The 13717-nt window shown below is 53.0% G+C and overlaps 1 protein-coding gene across 1 annotated transcript in view; it reads right to left on the bottom strand.

Moving 5' to 3' along the window:
- GNAO1 (G protein subunit alpha o1) overlaps positions 1–13717 on the bottom strand; it is a 132007-nt gene that overhangs the window by 36340 nt on the left and 81950 nt on the right.

Here is a 13717-nt window from a genome sequence, read left to right as displayed (position 1 = left end):
AGAGCCTGTTATTTATAACCAGAGAGGCTGGCGACAGCCCAGCCTTGCCCTTACGAAGTGGTCTTCTCCAAACACCCACCCCGGGAGCCCTGGCTTTCTGATTTCTTAAGCAATGGTGGCCACCGCACGCAGGTTGGAAGATGAGGAGGCAGAAGGCAGGGAGGCCATGTTGGGAGCATTTGGGAAGGAAGGAGGTCTGCCTAGGGCAGGGGCCTGGGCGGAGAGAAGAAGGGGCTGAGGCAGAAGCCATTCTGGGACAGGAAGTGGGACTGAGGAGGAGGAGGAGGGGTCTAAGGTTTTCGACCTGAGGAACTGGGAGGAAGAAGGCAGAGAGAAGAAGCCAGCTCTGTGTGGCCTGGTTTTGCTGGGGAGCTGATGGGCCCCAGCAACCAGAGTGCTAACAGTACAGCTCAGCTTTCATGTGCCCTCGCTGGGTGCTTTACAGTTATTGTCTCATTTAATCAGCCCAAGGAGGTGAACATTTATTGCTCTCACTTTAGAAACCAGAAAAATGAAGCTCAGAGAACAGATTTCAGCAAAGCAGTTGCTGACTACTGAGCCATGGAGCTGGGACTTAGACCCAGGACTGTGTGATCCCAGAGTCCACAAGCTCAGCCCCTAACGCCATACCCACTCTTTTCCTGCAGATAAAGACATCTCATAGCCAAATGGAAATAATTAGAAAAGGTTTTCAACACTTAGAAGGGAGGTATGGGCTAGAGATGAAAGCTTGAGAATCAACAAATCAATATTCGTTATTTAATCCACTTAAAAATGTTCACGATAAAGGTAAGCCACAGACTGGAGAAAATATCCACAATATATATATCTGACAAAGAACTCGTATTCAGGATGTTTCTTTAAAAAACTCTCACAACTCGTTAATAATAAGACAAACAGCCTATTAAAAGGGAAGAATGAAAAATGTGAACAGATTCTTTATAAAAGTGTGTGTGTGTGTGTGTGTGTGTGTGTGTAGATATATACAAGCACATTAAAAACACTCAATATCATTCGCAAATTAAAAGCACAATGGAGTACCACTATGCACAGACTAGAACAACTCACATGAAAGGAACGGACAATTCCAGGTACCGAGGACAGCGTGGGACACAGGAACATTCTAAGCAGTACAGTGCTTTGGAAAGCAGTTCAAACCATATGACCTCGCCACCCGCCACCCCACTCCCAGGTATCCACCAAGAGAAGTAAAAGCGTCTGTCTACACGAAAACCTGTACACTGATATCCGAGCAGCTTCATTCATATTAGCCCTAGAATGGAAAGAACTCAAGTGCTCATCAACAGATGAATAGATTTTAAAAATGATGATCCATATCTTGGAGTAGGTTCGAAGCTTGGCCACAATGAAGTACCCAGGTGTTATGGAGAGAAACAGCAGCAAGAATCCAAAGCCAGGCAGAGGACCTGGGAGGGGTGAAGTCTGGAGGCATCTATCACACCCAGTCCAGTATTTTTTTTTTTTAAAGCAAAGCCTTCTGCTGTGGTTGAAGGGACCAAGCAGCCCCTAAGTCCTGCAAGGCTGGTCCTGCGCAAAGCACTGAGCTGCTGCTCCCTACCCCATGCACGTGGGGAGCGTGAGGCTTTGCGAGGGATGGGGCCTGCCTGAAAGTGGTCCCTTAAGTTAGAGCTGGAGTCAGGACTGCAATGATTCTTTTCACAGAGCCCAGCCTAGGAGTCAGGCACACCGGAGGCGGGGGAGGGGTCAGAGCCTGGAGAAGTGACTGGGCAAGTGGCTTAGCCTTTGTTTGCTCATGTGTCAACGGCAGCAATGACAGCGATCACAGGATTGTTGGCACAGTCAAAGCAGACGATGCGGCATTTCCTACCGACGCCGGTGACGCTTATACCTGCCGAGCACATCAGATGTGCCAGCTTCCGTTGCTGATCATTTGACTCCTAAGCGCCCTGTACTCTACAGACGCTGGGGCAACATGCTACGGAGGAGGAAAGCAGTGCACAGAGGTCACGTGGCGAGCAAGCGCTGGGACCACAGTTCACCGAGGCGGCGAAGCGTCTGAGCCTGCTCTCCCACGCACTGTTCCCAAATGCAGACATTCACGTGTCAATTTTTTTCCCTTATCGGTAGGGCCCCGAAATTAGCCTCATCTTAAATGATGACTTGTGTGATGTTATGGGTTTGATATGTTAAGTGATTTTTTTCCCTGATACACATTACGACAGATCTATAATCAGAAAAGTAAAAATAGAAGGTTTATAGGTACCACTTAAAATAATCTCAAAGCCACAAGGTGTGTGTCTCATACCAGAGAAACACTGCTATAAAACAGGAGAAGTTTCTAGAATACTGTCTGGCATACAGCCAGCGGAATCCACGTCCCAGCGTGATCGTGCAGGTCAGTCTCAGAAGGGCAGTCTGTTTTCACAGGGTCGGGATGCAGGATGGATAGGGTGAGGCTCTATCACGACTATTACCATCAACTGCATTTTCAGATTTGCTCCGTCATGTGCCAGAAAAGCAACGCTCTTTAGCTGCTCAGGCCTCACGACTCAGCTGGGTCCCAGTGAGGAGCGGGAAACAAGGCCATGAAGGGAGCCCTGAAAAGGGACCTCTCACCACATTAGAGGCGGGGCTTCGAGGGGCCGGAGCAATTTGGCTAAAATTCACATCCGAGCTCCGTGCCAGAGACTGGCTCCCTATGGACAAGAGCGTTTTGACTTCTCTTTCTGAGGACACAGCTAGACATTTTCCAGACCCCCTTGTAGTTAGGTGTGACCAAGCGACCAAGTTCTGGCCAGTGGAATGTGGCCTGGACCCTAGAAATGCCCCTCACAATCATCCACGTGTTCTCCTGTCTCTGTCTGCTGGCCCGACGTCAGGAGTCCAGCAAAGACCCTGCGGCTGAGGGGCCAGCAAAGCCACATAGCAGAGAGGAGCCAGCTCCTGATTCAGGGACCGGAGCAACCGCTTCCCCCTTTCACACTGGACTGCGATGTGCCCAGGAAACGCTCCTTTGCTATGTTGAGCCACTGAGATTTTGGAGTTGTTCGTTACAGCAGGTGAGGTCAGGCGTTTTCTGGAGTGTCAAGGAACTTCTGTTGCTACTGCACTGGGACTTAGTCCTAGGGAAATACCAACATTTTTTCTAGAATTTTCCAGCAACACTAGGACCCTCCCGGAGCCGACATTTACCAAATAGGACAGCAGAGGTAGACTTGTTGCCCATGAGCCACGTACATGCTGTGCAGTCAGACACACCGGATGGCAAATCCTGGCTCCATTTTACTTGTACAGTAGATAAAATACTAGTGTCTTCTGAGATTATTCTGGGGATGAGGGGGCTCGTGCATGCAAAGCATCGGGTGCGCAGGGGACACTCAAGCGTATGATGTTTCCTCACCATTCTGCCATACTCATTCCGTGGGGCTGTGGACACAGCCCACCGCACAGCCTCAGAACCCCCCAGACCTAAGGATGGCTGCCATCCGAGTGCAGTTCAGGCTGTCGGTTAGGGAGAACCTGCTGGGAACATCGCCCACGGAACAGGAAAGAGCCAGGTCCTGCAGCCCCAGGAAAGTGTAAGTCCCCAAGGGAGAGCTGGCAAGAAGTAGGTCCAGCAAAGAGGGGTCCCAAGTGAGAGGGCGGGGGCGGGGGCGGGGCCAGAAGTGTGTGAGACTTCAAAGGACACCATCAAGGAAGGGGAAAGGTGACCCACAGAATGGGAGAAAATGCTTGCAAATCATATATCTGATCTAGGACTGGTGTCCGGAATAAAGAACTCTGACAACTCAACAGTAAGACAAAAACCCAATCAAAAACCGGGCAAAGGTTCTGAGTAGACAATTCTCTAATAGAGATTGTTGAAAAGATGCTCAACAATCTTAACCAATAGAGAAACGCAAATTAAAACCACAATGAGATACCACCTTCGTAGCCACTAGGGTGGCTACAATAAAGATAATAAAAATGGTCCACAATAACGAACGTAAGGGATGATGTGGAGAGATTGGGACCCTTCTATATTGCCGATGGGAATAAAAAACGGTGGAGCCACTTTGGAAAAGTTTGATACTTCCTCAGAAAGTTAAAACAGACTTACCACATGACCATCAGTTCCGCTGCTAGGTATACACCCAAGAGAAGTGAAGGCATGAGTACACACAAAAACCTATTCATGAATATTCATATTATGCATGACTATGGTAGCCAGGGAGTGGGAACAACCCAAATGTCCATCGACTGATGAGTGCGTGAACAAAAGCTGGCGTAACCATACAGCTGAATATTGTTAGGTGACATCCTGGATGAACCTTGAAAACTATGCTCGGTGAAAGAAGCCAAGAGTACATTTTGTGTGATTTCATTCATATTAAATGTCCAGAGGAGGCAAATCCATAGAGACAGAAAGGAGCTTAGGGTTGCCAGGGGTAAGGGAGGGGTAATGGGGAGCAACTGCTAATGGGTATGGGGTTTCTTTTGGGGGTGCCCGCCCTCTGTTCCCCATCGGAAGAGGGGCCAAGCCCTAGGGGAAGATGTGCAGAGCCAGCTTTCAGGAGGCCTCCCCTCGCACACATATTGCTGTGCAACCTCTGTGCCCCTTCCCACGCAGCACCAGGGCGGGGGCTGCTTCTGTCCAGCAGCTGAAAAAATGTCCTGGGCGATGGCCTATGAACAAGCTAGCTCTAGAATTCAGGTTCCAAACTCATTCTGGTTCTCCGTGACCTGATCTTTAACAACCCTCTGCTTTGAGTTCACGGGCCCATGCGGGTAGTAGAAATGGCAGTGGCTAGGTTTTGAAATACTTGGCATCAGATATGTCTCTGCCACTGACTGGCTGCTTGACTATAGGCAAATCATTTGAATTCTCTGATCTTCAGTTTCCTCATTCGTAAACACCGGTTACACCTGCCCCACAGGCAGGAGGTCCAGAGCTCAAAAAAAAGGTGACAGAGATGGAAGGGATTTACTTTTGTGCCAAACCCAGGGCTTGGAGCTGGGAAACAAAGGGTCCCTGCTCTCACGGGGGTTTCATCACAGAGCCGTGCAACTGGTAAAGTCCTATGTACGTGCCAGGTGAGTTTATTACTAAGAGCCAAATCAGGATCACGAAGGCCGAATGTTCCTAGCGAGAGCGTTATGGACTGCATATGTGCGTCCACCCCAAATTCCCATGTGGATGCCCTAACCCCAGTGTGGCTGTGTTTGGAGTAAGGAAATAACTAAGGTTAAATGAAAGCGTGGGGACAGGATCAGTGTCCTCCTACGAGACGTCAGAGAGCTTTCTCTCTCCCTGTCCCTCTGTGAAAGCACCTGGGAAAGGCCACGTGCGGACGGTGAGAAGGTGGCCATCTGCAAGCCAGGAGGAGAGCTCGCACCAGAAACCGAAGGGGCCCGAACCTTGATCTTGGACTTCTTGCCTCCAGAACTGTGGAGGCAAGTTTATCCTATGTTGAGTCTATGTTTAGTTATGGCAGCCCGAGCGGACTAATGCTAAGACACACACAGCGTGCTGGGAACTATACATGCACTGTCCCAGGCATGAGGTAGGTACTATTATTGTCCCCATTTTAAAAGAAGCATAGAACAGACTGGCAGTTTTCCCCAGGTCACACTGCTGGCAAACAGCAGCACTGGGCTCTGTGCAGGGGCAGGTGGCCACGGAGTTTGTCAGCCTGAGCACTCTGCTCAGCGCCCGGACACAGGAGCCAAGTCCCTGAGCTCCCCATGTGCATGGACTGTGTGGGTTTTACCTGCTGCCAGCCTGGCACTTACAGGTACTCATAAATGTTGCAGGAAGGATGGAGAGAATGTCCAGGTCCAGGACAATGGTGATCAGGGAACTCCAAGGCCACCAGGGCCTCCTGGGTCCCATACTCAGAGAGCACAGTCTCTACCTTTTCATCCCATACATGCATATGTGAGCGTGTGTGAGCGTGTGTGTGTGTGTGTCTTTAAATCCCAACCCAGGGTCTGTGAGTATGTGAGTGCTATGGGGAATATAGGTCAGTGGGCTGTGTTTCTGAAAACCATTCTGGCTGGTTCTTTCGGTGACTATGCTGTATGGGTACCATCTCCCTGCACATCTGAGGATACTGTGGACCCCAGAACCTATGCAGTCAGCTGGCCACGTATTCTGGGTTTTCACAGGACCACACGGCTAGCTACGAACAAGGCTGGGTCTGAAACTCAGAGCTTGCACCATTGCAGACTCCTCAGGCCGGGGCCTGGGGAGGAGGAATGGGCCTGGCTGGAGGTCCGAGACCCTGACTCTGCCCGGCCTGTAGGCCTCGTGGTGCAGAGGCGTCTGCAGGGGTGCTTGACTCTATGATGGCTGCTTCTCAAGGCCAGAGAACCTGAGTGCAGCCAGACCTGTAGGCTAAGAGGGCTGGGCAGGGCAGGGCAGAGCCTGCCTGTAGCCGTTTCCTGGGCTGAACAGTGACAAGCGCGGCAAGGACCACTCGGTTTTGCAAGTCTGGACTCAGCAACACGGTGGGCAGGCGACTGTCCGTGGAGCAGCGTCTAACTGTGTACCCGCCACTCTGGGCCAGGCACTGTGCTGGCTGCTGGGTGTGGATTTCAGCTGAACTCATACAGGCCCAGTCCCTTCCCCTATGGTCTAGCAGGGGTACAGATATTGACCGAATATTCGTACACACCCATTTACGAATGTGACAAGGCCCCGAAGTAAGCTCCCAGGGCTCTGAGAGCATCAGGACAAAAGGCCTGGCCTGGTCTGGAAGACCAGGAGGCCAGAGGAGGTGACAGAACAGCCCATTCTGAGGGGGCCGCAGGGGTGGAAAAGAATGTCTCCTGCAGGAGCCATGGCTCACACAAAAGCCCTGGGACAGCAAGGCGGCAACATTTAAAGCATCAGAAGCAGACCCAGGGCTGCAGAGCTCTCTCCTGAGGACCACGGGTGGCACTGAGGGCTTTTATGCAGGGGATTAGATGTGCATTTGTAAAAGCTCATGCTGGCTCTTGCATGGAGCACAGATTATGGGGGCCAGAGAGGAGACTGCTGCAGCTGTCTGGGGCCTTGGCTAGGGAGGAGAGAGCACTAAATGGGTCTGCCGGATATTCGGATATTCGGATATTCGGCAGCGGCCTCCCCCACTGCTCTGAGCTCCAGGTGCCCTGGTGGTGCCATGGGACATCCGCCTGTGTGCTCTGGGTGTGGGGCGTGGATCAATGAAATGCGTGCCAAGTGTTTGTGACAGTGACCAAAGGCGTCCCTGGCATCACACCCCAACTCTCGGTCTGCTCCGTATGCTCTGCCATCTCATTCTTGTTGAGCAAACGGCTCCTGAAGTCCGCCTTCCCTCTCCCCACCCCGCAGGGAGCCTTCTAGATTGATCAGACCGAAACAGACAGCTTTGCATGGCCGGTCACTGCCTCCTGCACCCCACGGCATGGTCACCCTTGATACAGATGCAGAGACCAGAGCACTTGACGGTGTTTTCTGCCTGAGTTAGTGGCTTCGTCCCCATGGCTTGGTGGGCTACGTATGCCAGTCCACATGAGCTCTCCCACTGGGTGGGGACCCTGCCCATATCTACGTGCTGGTGGGGGCTCCCTCCAGGGTGGGGCTGCCTCAGCCGCTCACAGTCTGCTGGCTGTCAGAACATCAAACCCCTCCTCGAGAGAAGGCCGTCCTTAAGGGACACATAGGCCCTGCCTTTGAAAATCGGCTTTCTTTTTCTTTGCAATACAAAAGAAAAGCCCTGTGCTTGGCAAACACCTAAACTTAGCAATTAAGTTCTGCCAGAATAATTAATAGAACTTTCTGGAATTTATAGAAGCCATCTGATTCCTCTAGAGGACCCTGTGGGACAAGAGATTTGCCTGAAGTCACATAGCCACAGGGAGCGGGGCTGGGCCTTTTCTGTGAAGGGTCAGTGTTCTTCCGCCACTGAGCTGAGGCCTGGGCCTGCCTCCGGCTCCGGATGGCCCCTCACCTGACAAAGAACCCAGCCCCTCAATGCTGAGTTCCTGGGGGCCCCAAGCGGACTGGGCTCCTGCCCCTCGGATGCCACAGTCACAGTGAGGGAAGACTGGCCCCCATACCGGCTGTTCTCCCCACGAGGTACGTGGCTGGTGAGATAAGGACTGGGGGGGGCTGCTTTTTCCACCTGCCCCCACTTTTCCCAAGAGGAAACAGTACATGCTCTGGGCCAGACTGCTGGATTCGTACCCGGTCTACAGTCACGTGACCTTGAGCTTCTTATTTCTGTCCTCTGAACTTCAGTTTCTCCTCTGCAGATCTAGGAGGACAGTAATGGAATCTAACAGCCAGAGTCCTGTCAAGAAGCAGGGTGTCCTCGAAGGGGAAGCGAAGGGGATGGAGCGGGTTAACGGGTGGAGAGTGCCCAGGACAGTGTGGGGCTTGGAGAGTGTGTCACACAGCAGTGCCCAGGACAGCGGGGGGCGTGGAGAGTGTGCTGTCAGCTCGCACAGCGGTGCTGGGCTGCCCTCCTCTGCACTCCTGGAGGCAAGCGGAGTGCAAGTGAGGGTGAACGTCTTAGAGGGATAACCCTGAACCCACTCTAATTCCTGGGTGGCGAAAAAAGACATCACTGGCCCAGTCTTTGGTGTTTCACTCTTTGTCACAGGCTGATCCGCCCCACCCATGGCAGCAAGAGAAGCAGAAGGCAGTGGCCCTGCCCCCTGACTGCTTGGGGGGACCAGATGCTGGGGGTGGGGGTAGGGGGAGTGAGGTGGGAGCAGGGGACATGGGATGGGGACTCTGAAGCAGGGAAGGCAGACCAGGAACTGTTACTGGAAAGTGGAGCATGGATCTTGCTTCCTATGGGAACAGCAGAGGGGCTGTGAGCGGAAGAAACATCCTCGGCCTAGACGACAGGAGACCCAAGTCTCATCCCAGCTCTGCTGTGACCTGTAGTATGACCTTGTGCATGTCCCTCCTCACACCATGCCTCAGTATCCCCTTCTGCAAAGGAAGGACCTGGGTAAGAGCAGCAGGTCCGGAGAATAGTTATATAACTTAACAGGATGACTCAAAAGAAAAAAAAAACGTTGGGAAACTGGATGAGACACACTGACTGGCTTCCGTTCTGCGGGACTCTGCGTGCCATCGAGGCTGTCATGTGTGCTGTGGGTCCCAGGAGCAGGTCTGGTCTGTGGTCCCAAACTTGTTCAACGAGAAGGTTTCACTCCATCACATCGTGGGGCTAATGTCTGAGGAATCCTGGGCCAGAAGAGTGTCTGGGATTCTTCCAGCACAGAATTGTATGTTCCCAGCAAAGTGCTCCCTAAGATGAGCACTGTGATTAAACTCCAACAGGGCTGCTGTAGACTGGGAGGGATGGGGGCGCACGATGCAGGGCAGTGTAGGAGAGAGCTGCATAGTCGGCGGGCTTCCCAGAGGAGGCGGCAGGAGCACCACCTCCAAGGATGAGTGGACCAGATGGAAAGCTCTTGGATGAAGCCGCCGGGGACTGAGGCCGGCCCTGGTGCAGGTCCACCGGGCAGGGCTGGGCAAGGCAGGACTCTTGTCCTGTGAAGGGAGGCTTGTCCCTTAGTGGCTGGCAGGAGGCTGTCTGAGGTTCTGATGCTCTGGGTCAGGAGAGAGCCGCTGGGCCTTGGATAAAACATGAATCTGAAGCAAACTGAGAGAATGCAGCAAGTTCCAGTGAGGGGACTGGCGACAATCCTGCCCACCACGCAGTCTTCCTAGAATACTGCTTGTCGTGGGCTCTTCCCTGACTTAGACGCCGCCTGGCCCGTGCCGTGGGAAGACCTGTCTAATCCCTTCCCTTCTCTTGCTGCTGGCTAGAAGGGGTAGCTGGAAGAGGTGACCCTGAGTGTGACTGAGCAACAAGACAGAAGGGCCTGACCTGTGTCACATCTGAGCTGCTCAGGTGAGAAGGAAATGCATTTCTCTCTTATTTATGTCACTGATATTTAGGGGTCTTTGTTATGCAGCAGGTAAGGCTGTATCCTGACTGATATACACTGGTATTATTTCCATTTTACAGATGAGGAAATGGAGGCTCAGGGTATTTAAGGAACTTGCCTGAAGTCACAAAGCTGCAAAAGGAGGATCCAGCTTTAACCCTGTGCCTGTCTGACTCCAAAGCCTGTGCCCTTCGCCCCAGTACACAGAGAGTTTCACTTCGAGGACGTGCACTGTGGTTCCCCACGAGAAGACACAGAGTCCAAGACCTCGTTGTCAGGCTTCTTGCTGCAGAGCTGCACTCTTGGACTTGGTCCCGGGGCGAGTGGTACCTGGGAGTCAGGGTACTTCGCCATCCGGGTGCACACCCGCAGACCCTGAAAACAGTGGTGGAGCCCCCAGCCTGGCCAAGGCCACCAGCAGGCACCCTGGGACAGGAGAGCTGTCTTCCTCTCCTTGGGCAGTTGTCATCAGGGGAACCAGCGGGTCTCGGCACCAGGCAGGGAAGTGTGGCAGGAAGGAAGGAGAAAAGAAGGAAGACGGAGGGCTGGGAGAGAAGGCGGGGGGGGCGCCCACAGAGCTGGAAACGCTGGACCTAATTTGGCAGTGAGCTATTTCAGGACTGTGCCCTGGGACCTCAGACCAGAGATATTGGGGGGAAGGGAGTCTGGCTGTGCAAAAGCTCCTAATCCTTGTCTCCTCAGGAAGCCATCAGCTGCTCCTGGCTGACAGGGGAGAGGCAGGAGAGAAAGCTGGTCTTCTGGCACTTGCACTAGGTGATGGGAACTTGCCGTCTGAGCCAGGAAGAGACTGTGGATGTCGGTGGCAGTAACGCATTCATGCTGTGTTTGGAGGAGCACGTGGCATTGCAAGCACCCCCTGTCCTTGGTTTTTGGTTGTCATAAGTGCAGAATCACCCCTATTTTACAGATGAGGAGACTGAGGCCAGGGCTGTGGGTACAGGAAATAGGGGTCAGATACCCAAAGGGGCTGAAGTCAGGGGCTGGAGGCAGCGGCTTTCTGGGTGCGTGGAGCCTGGAGGAGGTTCCGCCTGAGGACTCCCAGGACAGGGTGGCTGGGGCTGCCGTTGTGCTCAGAGCCTGGGGTCCCATCTGCATCGGTTAAGCCAGGAGTTGCGGGGAACCTCCATCCACTCACCCAATAGACTTCTGCAGGGTTCACAGGCTCCATGCCAGGCAGTGTGCCCAGTGGAGCAAAACCAGGGTTCCTCTTATGTGCTCTCAGGCCCCCTGCACACATCTTTATCCAGCTCAGGCCTCCCCCTCCCCTTCGTCTGTAAGGCCTAATCAACTATAGTCATTGTTCACTTTGCTTCAAGGCACGAGATGCTAATACAAGCTAACCTTTCTGGAGCACCTACTGTGTGCCAGGCCCTGCCCTGACAGCTTGTATTCTCTGCGGCATTTAATCTTCAGACAATGCATTGAGGTAGGTCACCATTATTATCTCCGACATCATCACCCACCTTGGGGCTCCTATCGTTACACTTTCATGAGAATAAAATGCTGTCTACTGAACTGTTTGCCCTCCTTGCCCACAGCCCTGGGGAGCGGGGCTGAGTCTGCCCCACCGCTGCGTGAATGTCTGTCCGGAGGAATGAATGACGGATGCAGGAGGCTGCTCCCGCCATCCTGGCTCTGGCTGTTGAGAACATCGAGAAGGCACGAGAAGAAGCACGTTCTGTCTCTTCCACTCCCTCCTCCACAAATGCGTCCACTCGGGGCAGGGGCTATGTCTGTCCTGTTCTCAGGCGTGTCCCTAGCTCTCAGCCCAGCACCAGGCCCGGGGAGGCGCGCACCTGATGGACAAACGCAATCGCTCACGAGGTCACCTCTCCACCGACCACTGCTCGGCACTGAGCACGCATGATGATGTGGGGGGGCACGCGAATGGACCAGACTGTCCCGGCCTTACTGCCTGGCGGCAGAGGTGAGCCACCACGAAGTAGAGTGTCAGGGGCAGCTGGGCTGCAGCTCCAGAAGGACAAGTGACGAGAGGAGGGAGCAACCCCTTTCAGCCGAAGAAATCTAAGAAGACTCGAAAAACATCTCAGAAATCTGAATCCCTCCCTGCTCCTTTCCCATCTTGAAAGCTGCTGTTCCTCTGAGTTAGTCCTTCCTTTGGGAAGAGGGCCAGGAGGAGGAACTGGCACTGCCACCCTATGCCAAGGTACCAGTGGCCAAGTCTGGGGCTCCCGATGGCAGGGCTGCCTGCCCCAAACCCTGAGCCTAGGGCCTGACCCGCCTTAGACCACAGGGAGTGGGCTGCATGGAGCTGGAACGTCAAAGCTGGAGGAGGCCTGGGAACTGGAGGAGGCCACGGAACTGGAGGAGGCCACCTTCTCCCGCCACGGATGTGAGCTCTGCCCTACCCCCTCCCACCTTTGTATCCAAACCTGCCATGCTGTGCGCCGTCTGCCAGGGCGTGAGTGCTCAGTATTTGCGAAATGACTAACTGACCAACCGAAGGCAAGAAAGTGAGGCCCCGAGTGGACCGGGTGATCTGAGGCCGCCTGGCGAGATGGAAGGAGAACTGAACAGTGATTCTGAAAACTGGAAGTTTTAGTCTTGGGTCTGTCACGTCATCCCTGAGTAAGTCCCTTTCCTATTTGGGCCAGATGGGGCCTATTTTGCCCCATCTACAAAATGGAGCAGCAGAATTGGATGGTCTTCAGTAGAGGAGTTTCGACCTCTATTAAACTGGGCAGGCAAAGGGACGAGGCAGGGCTGGGCCTGCGCTGGTGTAGCTCGAGAGCCCGGTGCCCAGCGTGTGGCAGGTGTTCGTGCTGCTGCCCAGCAGAAGCCTCTTCCTGGCCTCAGGTTTGGGCACAGGAGCGTGAGGCCTTCATCTGTCACCTCCCCCAGTCCCCATCAGGTCTGACAACTACCACTGTGGTTTCTCCAGGCCCCAGGGAACTTAGGCAGACGCAGGCCAGAGAACATCCTTGTTTTTGTCTGTTTCAGAATTGGTGCAAACCACAGGGTCAACAGCACACAACGTTTCCACGATTTAAAAAAAAAAGATAGTGCTCTGAGCTCCACTGTGTGACTTAAATGTCAAGATTTCTTTCACCAGAGGAGATCCAATGACATTCTGGAAACTAAGTGTGAAATTTGATTCTGCTTCCCCAAAGAGCCGCCATTACCTCTAGGGAGGACAGTTCTAATGAAGCTCCCAGTGGGGGAGACAGCGCTGGGCAGCAGTGCCAGCCAGTGCCCGCCTTTCGTCCTATTTAGGTCAGTGACCCCGGGCAGCCAATTAAGAGTCCCCGTGCCTCCATTTCTAATCTCAAAGACGCAGACACAGCCTTACCCAATCCTCACTAGATTGCTGTGAGGATACTTCATCAATATTTTATCAACGGTGATGATTTTTAACAAATAATTAAAAGAACAAGAGCTAACATGTGCCGAGAGCATTCTGGCTCTACCCTAAGCACATCACGTGCGTTACCTCACTTAATCTTACAGCAGGTGAGAGACGGAGGTATTAAGAGTTACGCCCATTTTACAGACAGAAACACTGAGGGCTGAGGAAGTTGAATAGTGTACCCAGGGCCATGTGGCTGGCGGCAGAACTGGGAACTGAATGACGTAGTCCCTACTCCTTGGGTCAGACATTGTACTAGACGCATAAGATCTAAGTTTCGTCCTTCGAGGAGTTTATAATTTGTGAGAGAAACAGGCAGATGCGCAAATGGCGAAAAATGAAAGTATTTTCAGCTGAACGAAGCCTCACACAAGTTCGAAGCATTAGTTCTTTGCTATTGCTCCATTAGCTCATATGTGTTTTATATATGCA

This window comes from Pteropus medius, unplaced genomic scaffold (genome assembly GCF_902729225.1).
Source record: "Pteropus medius unplaced genomic scaffold, Ma_sr-lr_union100, whole genome shotgun sequence".
Taxonomy (NCBI): Eukaryota; Metazoa; Chordata; class Mammalia; order Chiroptera; family Pteropodidae; genus Pteropus; species Pteropus medius.
This window is presented reverse-complemented; position numbering and strand designations above follow the sequence as displayed.